The sequence below is a fragment of the Apteryx rowi genome, unplaced genomic scaffold (genome assembly GCF_003343035.1).
Source record: "Apteryx rowi isolate R43461 unplaced genomic scaffold, aptRow1 scaffold_149, whole genome shotgun sequence".
Taxonomy (NCBI): domain Eukaryota; kingdom Metazoa; phylum Chordata; class Aves; order Apterygiformes; family Apterygidae; genus Apteryx; species Apteryx rowi.
The window spans coordinates 1-12,763 of NW_020447741.1; positions in this window are offsets into that span (position 1 = coordinate 1).

Sequence of the window (12,763 nt, forward strand, 5' to 3'; positions counted from 1 at the left end):
AAGTATCTGAAGGGAGGGTGTCAAGAGGATGGGACCAGACTCTTTTCAGTGGTGCCCAGCAACAGGACGCGAGGCAACGGGCACAAACTGAAACACAGACGCTTCCATCTGAACATGAGGAAAAACTTYTTCACTGTGAGGGTGACAGAGCACTGGAACAGGTTGCCCCGAGAGGTTGTGGAGTCTCCTTCTCTGGAGATATTCAAAACGCGCCTGGATGCAATCCTGTGCAATGTGCTCTAGGTGACCCTGCTTGAGGAGGGGGGTTGGACTAGGTGATCGCCAGAAGTCCCTTCCAACCTCAGCGATTCTGTGATTCTGTGAATCCATGGACATAGGATTTCATTAAGGAAAAAATAGAAGGAAAAAAAAGAAACAATCTTCCTTTCTCCTTGCAGATCCCTAAAAATATCATGTGATTGAATTGTGAGCAAATGCTACCAGCTACAGAATCACCTACTTCTTCCCTCAGACCTCCCCCAAAAGCACCACTCCAGGTAATACCTCCACTGGTGTCGACAAATCCAGGCTGAAATGAGTGAGGGTTAATCGTGGTCTAACTCCATAGTAGCAGTCATGCCAAGGACTCTTTGGCCCAATGAACTTACCAATCAACCCCTCTAAAATGTCACTGAACTTGGGTTGAGAATCCTGTTTCTAATTTTAAGAACTGCAGCTTGTGAGTGGGAGGCAGAAGAACCAGATACAAATAAGAAAGAACACATGGGGCAGTATGTTATGTCAGTAACAGAAGAACAAAAACTGTTGGATTAAAAGGTTGTCTTGGTTTAACTCCTGACTCTCAAAACCTATTGTTTCCATAGTTTGTCCACCCCACTGAGGGCAGTCTTCACCTTCCCAACCAGACCAGTTCTGGATATTAATTTATCTCCTAAATTTGAAAATGAAGCTCTTTTTATCAGAAAACAATGAAGCACTATTATAACCTATGAACACTCTCAGATGGGAGCATAGACATAGGATCTAAATGGTGCAGCTGGGACTTCCTTACAGTTGCACTGAATCGCAGATCTACATTTGATGGATGCAGTTCTGCCTTAGACTGATATGATTTCCACACACTTTTCACTAGTAGTATCTGCTCAGCACAGGTTGGGTAAAGACAGTGAGTGAAATTGTGGGCCCCTAATTCACTCAGTCTGGCACCAGTCACAGCTATGAATCTGCAGCCACATTGATCAAACATGGACCAGAGCATTGGTGAGACCCCCATGCTACCAAGCCATTTCTGGGATTGGAAGTAGTATAGCTTCATGATAATATAGCTTTATTGCTGCCAGCACCCAAATGGTATGACTGCACTGTGCAGGACTAGGTCTTGTGATATACTAAGTTCTTGGAGCAAGCTAAGGGCTGTTAAAGTGATGCTACTTTGCCTTGCATCACTGATCATTTGGGTAACCAAACATGGTTAAACAAACCAGTTCCTTTTAAGGTTATTGGTGTTTTTGGCTGAATACTTTCGTTTCAGTGCTGCAATTAAATCTGGAAATTTCTACTGGAGTCACTGAGTAAATCCAACAGCTGCATATCAGCTTCAGTTGCATAAGCAGAAACACTGACACTGGTGGGAAAAAAAGAAAATGCCTACAAATTCACGAATGCGTGCACATACATACACACAGCCTTTGCAGAGAGCCGAAGTACTAGACTATGACTAACAGTAACAGATCAGTCACATAAATAATAGCTAAAGCAACAATTCTGTCAGCTACTGGGAGAATCAATTCCTGGCCCTTTGACTGGGATGTATCAAATGCAACATTACAAAACCCCAGACCTACGCTATGCACTCCTAGCTTCTTCCACATTTTTCCTAGAAACTCACATGCATAGAAAGTTGATACTGCTTGTTTTTGCAGTAGCCATTGCTCTGGGGTTGAGGATGTTTCACGGGTAATTGGCAGGCTGGGAAGGATGGGGACATGCCTGGGCTCTCTGGAGGGCAGTGCTGGAGGCAGCTTGATGCAGCTGTGTAGAAATGGGTGTTAAAACTGCCTCCAGCCAGTTCTGCTCCCTGACACCCCCTGCCCCGCAGACCTCCTACCCATGCTCAGTCTGCCAGACCACCCTCCTGCCTTGCACCACTCTTGGTGGCGGGGTGGGAATTATCAATTCAGCAGCACAACCTTAGCTATTTCTACCCATACTCCTTCCTTTCCTTGCTCCCATTCGCTCTTTGCCTTCCTGATTAAAGGCAGTTGCTATTACAAAAATCAGTACTTTTACTTGCTGCCCAAAAGAGCTTAATTAATAGGAGATGGATAATTTCCGTATTTTCCTCAGGCCGGAAATATTCTGATTTGGGATCCAGAAAGTCTGAGGCCTTCAGGGTTTTCCAGAATTGCTGAATGGCAAAATTAGCATCCCCCAAGCCTGTTTTACAAACAGTAATTCTGTAGATAACTGGTCAAGACACATCTATTGTTTTCCTATTTTAGATTTTTTTACTTTTTTTTTCTGAACTCAAAGGGCAGAAAATAAACTGTTATAGGAGACTCAAAATTGAACTTCTCAGGTGGCCCTGGAACCATTTCTCTCTCATTTCACCTGTCAAAAGCTATCCTATATGGTGTAGTTATAGCTAAAATAGAGGAAGAAGATATTATTCCTAGCGATAGATGTCAAGGGCAAAAATGCACCCTGCAGTCTCCTAATGAGCCACAGAGAAAATGATCAGCTGGACAGAGCAGTGCACTTTTAAATAGATAGCCTGCTTGCTACACGTTGCACACTACACTTAAATGAAAAAGAAAAAAAAAAAAAAAAGCAGTTTTCCCCTTTCTTCTAAGGAGTAAAATGGTAGAATTTCATGGGACTTTACTTATTCTCAGTAGAGCTCAAGAACCACACAGACAATAACCCAAGATGAAGGTTTATGAAATCTATTAGCAATGATACTGTTTAGATAAGAAATTATTCATTACTAGTCCAAMCTGTTGAGTAATGAAGATATAGGATAAAACACTCATTGCAGGTCTAAGTACCACCCCACTCTTCATGCACATCCACAAAGCCTGCTTGAAATTATTTTTAACAGTTAAAGAAGTGTCGATCCAAAACTGTGCTATCTAATCAGGATAATAACATTTTACAGAAACTTTGAACTTACACATTAGGCACAATGGGATTTATATGATGTAACACACGAGGATCTTAGCCTAGAGATCCTTTGGTACTGGCACTGCATTGAGAACTAACGAGTTCCTTCAAAATCAAGCAGCGTAATTTTTTCTTTGTTTATTTCCATATTTATTACAGCATTTGCCTTAGGCTTATAAGATTATAACTAGAAATGTATTGTGGCAAGGACCTCAAAATCTATTTCTTAGCCCACCCTAAAAGTGAAGCAGCTTCATCAAATGTCAGGACTCTCGGCGCCCAGAACACCAGGAGCAGAAACCAATCAGTCAAACACACAGGAGCATAAGCAGTACCTTGATTATCATAACTTAACTTAAGATGACAAATGAAAACCATCTTTCTCTTCTAGTTGCACAACAATTTGTGTTTGATTATTAGAACTGATGCAATCAAAGAGGAAAATACATTTTTATGGACTGTCACCTCCACCTTCTAGAAAGACCTTAACCACTCCTAGGCCTTCTGAATTCTAATGCCTAGTATTTGTTACAATTTCTTTTAGTTTACGTCTTGTGAATTCTCACCTTTCAAGGGGAGCAAAAGCCTTAAACAACTGTTTGATCTGAATGAACTTACTAGTATGAACAATATGAAAAAACAGGTACTAGTACTTACTGCTACATCTGTTTGCATTCAGCATTTACTCTCACAAAGCCCTGGACCTTTTTAAGGCAGAAGGAATAACTGGACAAGACGCCAGGTCTCTTTCTCTATTAAACTGTATTGATATGAACCTCATTTTTGCAGAGGCTTAAACTCACTCCAAAGGAAGAAGTTACAACCCAACATACAGATAATATCTCTATTGAATACTAAAAAAAATCACACACAAAAGGAATAAAAAATTTTGTTACCAAGTGTCATTTCTAAACTTTTTAATAGGTCTTTCTCGAAGACCAGAGAGGTAATAGCAGCTGTGCTGGAAATGTTCTCATTTGGCTAACTCAGAGGCCAGCATGACTTAAATCTGCCTTATGGTGTTCTTCAGTGTCACCCGCTCTTGCTAAGGTACATCTGGATGTGCCTCTGTTCAGATCAGGGACTGGATGGTCCTCTAGTAGGGAGCATTTATTGTGGTGGTTTTGGAGGTGTGTGGATGAGCTCAGAAGTTATTGCGCTGGTAGAGGCTCATTCTGTTCAGTACGTGCTGGGCCACAGATATCTTCCCCCTGCAGAGTGCAATGAAGTGAGTGAGGTTGTCTGAAGGCTAAGACAAAGTATCCTGCAAAACTTTATTTCAGAGTATGATCTTTTTTCTAGCACAGGCTAGAAATTTAATGACTTCTCAGTTAGATTCCAGTACAAAGGGAGGAAGGACGTGTGTGACAGCCAAAATTGGGCAGTCAGGCAGAAATGACATTTGCCATAAGTTTTGTTTTGTGGTGTATTCTAACCAGAGTGATGCTGAACTAYTATTGTATTAATAGATCACAATACATTGAGCAAATCTCTGTCTTCTCTCTAATGAGAGGAAATAAATATAGGCAATTCAACCAGCTTTTTACAGTATAGTGTCAGTTACAATAGATAATTACTTAGTCATATGGGAGAAGCATTTGCATCTGAGGGAACAAGAAAAAAAATCATTTCCAAATTACAAGAAAGGTGAGAATTTTAAAAGAATGAGGATACCTACCACACTGTATTTACCACTGCGAAGTCTTGCTCCTGAGTCACTGCTTCATTCACTCTCTCCACCTCCACTTAAAAAGTTTCTTCTGACAAAACTGTATCATCCAGGATCCAAACTGATTTGAGACACACTTACTGCATTCAATCTGTTAAAAGTAATTACATGACATCATAGGAAAACAAATCAGCCAAAGTTTAATGCCTCTCCAAGGCAGCTGACAAGATTGGCTCATGTCTTACATAACAAGAACACACAAAATGACATCGGCAGCAAAGCTACCTAGATGCGTCTACATAAGTTTAAAAGGCATGTTCACTGTTGTTATATTCATCCGCTCCTCTAAAAGGAAGTCCATTTCTGGAAAGTATAAAATATAAAACCATCCATCAGGTAAGGCCACATTAGTGCAATTGAATGATGTGAAGAATGTTTTAACTCGACATCACTAACTCTGGACCAGCAATTGTAGCAGAGATGAAGACTTGGTTGTGGCCAAGGCTTATACAGTCCAGACAAAACAACAGAAGATGAGCAGAACAAAAGCTGAAGTACTAAGAGTTTAAGCAACTTGCCTAGGATTACAGGATTGATCTGAACAGAACTAGAAACTGAACTAGCAATTGCTTTTCAACAAAAAAGCATCTTTGCTGCAAAAAGCATCTTTGATTCACTTTTAATATGCTACTGAATTCAGTCTGCAATTGACAGGAGGTTTAGATGTCATCAAAACCTGATAGAAATATTCAGAAATGTCAGAAAATTGAGTATAAGAGTATTTCTCTAATTTGCTTTATTTTCTGGAAATTTTGCTTTTCCTATACACCAAAAAGTTGGTTTATTTTTGGGGCTAGCTGACACAAATCAATCGATTACTACAGAATCAAGTTCCACTGAGATGCAAGCAAATACTCTAACTCTCTGCTCACAGTGTATCTATGACTCTAATAATATCAGTAAAGAAGTCCACAAGGGATGATGAATTAAGATGTGCATAAACCCCCAGGAGATTTTAGCGAGAATTTGCCACAATAAACATGAACATTACTTTACTGCCTCTGCTTCATGCAGAGCTATTCTTCAGATACAGTAAATGTGTCCACACAGAAAGTTAATGAGGTCTAGAAAATATACTGCAAACTCAAGCCTCTTTTTTCTTGGTAGAGAATTTACTCTGTAGACAAACCCTTGAATCTAACTTCCATAATTTTGGCAGTTTTAAGAATGAAAGCTTAACTCGAGGATCCTGGTTTTCTCAGTATATAAAGAAGCTTTTAGTGCTACACATAGCAAGGGCATAATGGTTTTTCAAAGGATTCAAAAATCAAAAGGAAGAAAACCTACACCCACTTTTTAAAGATAAAACATTCTTTAAACCATAATACTCCAATAGTCCTATTATAAAGTATTTTTGTTATATGATCACAAGAATCATTGAATAAGCAACGTGGTTCTAGAGAAGCAAATGTGCATCTAGAAATTTGAAAATATAATTAAAAGCAGTATTAGTCTTACTAATTTCTTACTTACTAATTTCTTCTTACTTAGATTTCTTTAGCATAAATGAAAAAGTTTTTTTCATTCCTCTACAATTCTCTAAAAGGAAATCCCCTCCATCCATAAAAGTAACTCTCAGAAGTGAGCTATTAATATTCCTGTGGAATACATCATATTAAAAATATGTGCACATAATGGCTTCTGCTTATAAACCATATCAGAGAAGGATAATTCTGTCAAAGTAACATATAGGTAAAAATAAGATTACTAGATCAAATTCACCAACACCTGACTGCAGCTGTGAGTGTTTGATTGAAATAATTACAGTACAACAGTGTTCAGGGTGTTCAGTTTTGGAAGGGCTCCGACTTCAAATGCCCAGAACTGGTCTTATTTTCAAAGGGTGGTTACTCAAGGCTTTCCTTTGGGTTCTCTGGCTATATTTAGACTAACTAATAATAGGTTAGGCATTGTCCTCTGGTCCTGAAACCAAACGGCATAGTGAGTTTTGCACTGACTAGTCTCTTCTAAATTTTCTACCACTCCCAAATGAAACTGTGTAACTCCTAAAATAGAGGGACTATGTCCAAGCTGCCTGTCATGCATAGCTGCTGGCCCGTGCTGTTATCCAAACCAGGCATCACCTAGGCGACTGCTAACCAGCCTCTAGTTGTCATAAGCTGAAAAAGTGCAGGGAAGCAAGGTCATAATTAAACAGTGTGAACTGGCAAATGCCAAAGTCTGTAGATTGACCCTATTTTATTTACTAGTACAGGTGAAGCATTCATATCTATAGCACACCTCTGAGGTGACAAGACTGTTCAAAGAAAAGGCAACAAAATTTTTTATTAGAATAAATACATCATCATGTTTAATTTTTCAGATGCCTAAAAGTGCGTGCACATATATTCAGTCTTTGCAGGCATTACACCAACCTTTGAACAAAGGGGAGATCTGAAAAACTCAGCTACAGAGACAAAAGCAGAGAAAAAGAAGCAACTGAAAGATGTTCTTTTCAGTAGAAATAATTAAACAGTTTCATTTTTATTGTTGCCAAATGTATCAGCTCCAATAAAACACTGTCATCATATTAACCTTGATCAGCTTTCCTAAATTCTTCCCTGTCTGGGAGTAGAGCAAAATTAAGAGCTTCTGCAGTGCTGAGCAGGGAGGCATCGGGGCAGCCAACACCAAACACTTCACACAAAGCCCAAGGTGGAGTCCAGGCTGCCCTCAGACTTTCAGCTAAAAGGGCAGAGTCTGCCGAGCCTTACAGATATGTTCCTATGGAAGTAGTAGTTGGGCGGTAGGCAGTATTTGTGGCACTGCAAAATTAATATCGTACACAGTAACTCTGAATCTAGAAAGTCAAGATGAAATCTTGCAATTATCCAATGCTACAGGAGGGAAACATGGAGACAAAATAGACAGTGAAGAATGCTGATAGATGTAAGGGAAAGACAGAACAAATAGTGACTAATTAACATATTTATTAAAAATGAAAATGTTTTTTGGTCATTATTCCTTCGACCTCCACTGGAACAGGCAAATGCCTGGAAATAATTAAAAACAAGAAAAAGCAATATAGTAAACCACATGCAGAACATAAACATTGCAACTACTAGGAAAACACTGGGTCTGGAAGAACAGAAAAGGGTAAAGTTATATATGATAACTGTATATGTATATGCACACATACATACATACACATACAAACACACACACACACACACTCAGCAACTATGAACACAGCAATTAGCACCTGCAGGTCATGTAAGATAAGTCTGTATCCCAAACTGCTCTAATCAGACACAAAATTAACATGAACACCCTGTATCTATTTTCTCTGTGCATACGTATTCCTTTGCTGTAACTATCAAGTTTACTTATTTATTTGCTGCAAAAATTTATTGCAATTTCAGTTTTGCGAAAGCAGATTGCGAAGTGGTGCAAAGAGTAATCCTTAGCTGAGTCAGATAGGTGCTAGCCTGTACTGTGGTTTCAGCTGTATGAAATTTCCCCATTGTTTATTGTTATTTACAATTATTGTAAATTATGTTATTAATTTTATATAAAATAAGTCCCAGGGATTTTATCCAACCTTTTTTTTAACTATTGTACAAATTATTTCCCAGTGAGGATTATTAAAGCATATACTATCAGACCGCAATCCTATAGATGCTAATAATCTTCTCCATTTGAGTAATCCAGGGAAACCATTGCAATGACATACCTGGGTAAGTACTTTCAGGACTAAGCTTTAACATCTTTCTTCCCTGGTTCAGATAATCCCAACTGAACAGATAACTTGTATCTTCAGGTATCATAACACAGGAACGCCAATACTAATCTCTCTCTCTTTTATTTATTTTTTTTTATTTTTGCTAACTGTAGGTCCATCTCCCTCAGAAGCAGAGGTATCAGGTTTTCAAACCACAGATAAAGGCATTGAGCAATAAGGTCTCCTTCGTTTCACGTTCCTGAATTAATTCCAATCCAGAAACAAAATGAATAGTCTCTTCTAGCATATTAGGTTTGCCTTGCTGTAATAGGACACAGAAGTCCCCAGTACCCACACCAAAGCTTCAGTTAAAAAAAAAMCAAAAACTTACCTTAATTTTGATTTGGGATAAACATTGGGCGGTGCTTGTTTTAAATTATACTCATTCATATTACCATCTTTAATTAATTATGCAATTATTTGTCACAAGATCAATTATCTGGATTGATATTACATGGAATTTCAAACACAGTTCCTCAGGCAAGTAGCACAGGGCACAGACAGGAGCAAAGGCCACTGTGATATCAAAGGAGAGTGAATGGGCAAGCACAGGTCATGAAATTGAGTTCATATACTTTATGAGGGATACATTTTCAGCCTGAAGCCTGCTTTTCATTTAATCTCAGACTTTCAGACCTGTGGTATAGTTAAAGCATTTATTTGTTTTCTTGTTTCCGGCAAGAGAGAGAATCACTAAGATTAAAGAAGATGAACAAAATATTAAAGAACAAACCGCTGAAGGGTACAACACTGAGCACTTATTGTCTAAAGAAAGAAGCAGAGATTTGAGTCTATCAGATAGGCCAGTACCATAGGCACTTTGCACAGGCACAGATTGCCCAGCGAGGTCAAGAGGTTGCAACTCCCACATTAGTGAGGGAGCATGTTTCATGTCTCATGATGGGCTGCGGAAGGGGAGAGGGGCAGACATACAAACCCTGAAAGCTCCTCTTTCTCCCCCTCCACCATTACAGCAGGATCTATTTTCTGCCTCTTCGCGAGGATCTTATTTTCCTGCACATCCCTATATTTTTTGTTGAATAAGCAGCTTGCTACTACTAGCACACATGCAATTCAAGAGACAGGGAAACTGGTGGTTTCAGTTATTAATACTGTTCAGTTTCCCAATGCTTTTTTTCTTAATTTTTTTTCCTCAAAACTATGCAAGCAGCATTACTAGATTTTGGGGTCAAAGTGTTCTTCATAAGGACACCAAATACCGCATGAGATTTATGTGGAGTTTTAGTAACAATAGCAGAAAGAAATTAAGAAGCCAGCCCTTGTCCAGAGCAGCAAGCAGACCCTGCTCTCGGCAGCCTGCGGAGAGAGCGAGCGCGGTTTCTCACCTGCATTCATCAGCGGACTCCAGACAACGCTCTGAATTCCTGCTGCCTGCAATGGCTCCCAAAGGGCCGCTTCTGTAGCCGAGGATTGCTGATGCATTTGCTGTTCCCGCCGTCGCCCCCGCAAACTGAGGCCCCAGAGACTCCCATTACAAAGGCTGCAAGCAAAGGGAAATACACAGCCGGCATAATCTGCATCAGGGAAACCCTCACTGCCCGTTCAGCCCACAGAAGTAGCTTTGCACCATTGTCACGGCACAACACCCACTGTCTTTCTGAATCTAAATGTGAATTTTCTATAGCATGTTCTAGAATTCAGGTCTTTCCCTCATTTCTGACATGTCCAGAAATCATAAAGCCAGGTTAAAAATGCCACTCAAATGAATTTTAGAATATGTAGCTACTTGATAAGTGCTCTGAACACACCTAAGAGTAGGTTTCCACAGAACACAAGCCATTTCCAACCACATGCAAACATTAGGTGGGTAGGGGTAGAGTTTCCAGAAGTGGGCTGCTGCACACTGAGCGCCGGGTGCAGGAGCCAGTGCATGGACCCCGGCCTGCCCATCTTGAGCTAGGATCAATTCACAGTCTAGCAGCAGCTTTGCAATTGCCACATAGCATTAAAACTGACAAGCCGTCAACGGAGATAATGAGCTGGGTCACCACACGGTATAGACACGGATAAGTTTTCCCAGTTCCTGAGGAAGCCCAAGAGCCCAGCACAATGCTCCACTGTAAGTTACAGAACTGAAGATCTGCAAAGACGCATGAGATCCCCAGCGCTTATGTCACTCTTGAAAAAACAGATTTTGACTCCCAGGTCATTTAGGTGCCTTCGAAACTGTCACACTGATTTCACATAAATGATTAAATAGCAATAGTTGCATATTAATACCTGTATTAAAAAGAGATATATTTTTTAAGTGTCACTAGATATTTTTAACATGTCCTCAAAGCTTACGGAAAAAGCTGTACCAAGTACCATTTCTGTTTTGATATTTTCTGCTACCATTCACATCACAAGGATGGCATGCTTTTGATGAATTTTCTCCAAAGGATTACCTCCCAGTAAGAGTCCTTCTGTGAAAGAGCTCAAATTGTGGGTGTGAATGAAAATGAAGACTATAATCTGCCACTCATTCTGTTATACAACATCTTCTTGACTCTGATTTACCCTATTTGCGAAGTTGCTACGTTTGGTGTCTTACACAGCCTACACTCAGTTCCTCAGGCTCAATTCAGAACATCCACTTCATGTAGCAATTAGTGTCATTTTATTATTATTATTATGAATGGCACAAAATCTAGTTTGCAGCAGGAAGCAAAGTAATTTCAGGGAGAAAGAACAGAGATGGGAGACAGGAAGAATCAGCTTACTAGTATTTTTAAAGCCAACCAGAGTTGTTGTTTTCTGCAGTACCAGCATACATGAATCCTCCAGCACCTGTTCTTTTTGCTAAAAAACAGCTTTAAAGACAGTATTAAAATGAAGCACTAGAACACAGCATTAAAAAGGCTCCAAAGTAAACCCCACCTTCTTCCTACACAGGAGGCCAAACAATTCTGCATCTAGCAACTCCAAGGGTAGATTTTAGCAGTTAAATACTGCAGGTGTCCTTAGGCAGAATATGGCCCTAAGGGTTCCCTCTTTATTTTCCCTCRGAGATGATGCTGAGCAGCAGAAAGGGGTGTTAATTACAGCAGTCTGTTGACAGTTTATTTTAAGGAACAGTTACTTCACAACCATTCAACAGTTTTTTTATATTATAATCATGATTACATCAGTTAGTTTGCAATCACTGTAAAAAATGCTTCATATCCTTAACTCATGTAATTTTATCTGTGGTTCTAAAACTACTGCTATTACCACTACTACTACTACTACTACTAATAATAATAATAATAATAATAATAACAGAAATAGAAATAGCTTCCCCCTCAGCTTTTTCCTTATACCAGTGTTAACTGGGGACATTTCAGATTAAGAAAATTGTTTATCTAGTATCCTCACTTCTTACCCATTACCAGAGTGTCTGACTGTCTAAATGTCTTTAACATATTTATTCTTGCATGCTGTTGACGAGTTGTGTCGTCAGGTAAGGGAGTTACAGGAGGAAGTCAGTAGGCTGCCCAGCATCCGGGAAGATGAGCAAGAGATAGACAGGGTATTCTCAGAAACTGTGCAGCTTCGGGAGTCCCAGCCCCCTGCAGCAGTGGAGTTGCCAGAGGGCTCTGTKCCGTGTGAAACGGTACATCATGACATCGTAGAAGAAGACTGGAAACTGGTCACTGCTCGTGGGAGGAGAAAGGCTCCTACTCCTCCYRAAGACCTGAAGCTGAAGAACAGGTTTGGTGCCCTCCAGGATGAGGAGGAGATGGGCATGGCTGCAAGGGAAGTACCTGGGACAACAGACCCTGTGCCCTGCCGGAATGCCCGGAAAAAGCGGCGGGTGATTGTTGTGGGGGACTCCCTGCTGCAGGGGATGGAGGCATCTATCTGCCGACCTGACCTCATGTCTAGGGAGGTTTGTGGCCTGCCAGGGGCTCGCGTGAGAGATGTCATGCAAAGACTGCCAAGGCTTGTCCACACTTCGGACTATTACCCACTGCTGCTCTTCCATGTGGGCGCTAATGACACCAAGGACAAACTGGAGACCATCAAGCAGGATTTCAGAGCTCTGGGGATGGTGGTCAAGGGTCTGGGAGCCCAGGTCATCTTCTCCTCAATCCTGCCAGTGAGGGGGATGGATGAGAGGAGGAGGAGACAGACTTTCCAGGTTAACGACTGGCTGCACCGCTGGTGTTGGCAACAGGGTTTTGGTTTCTACGACCATGGGACCCTGT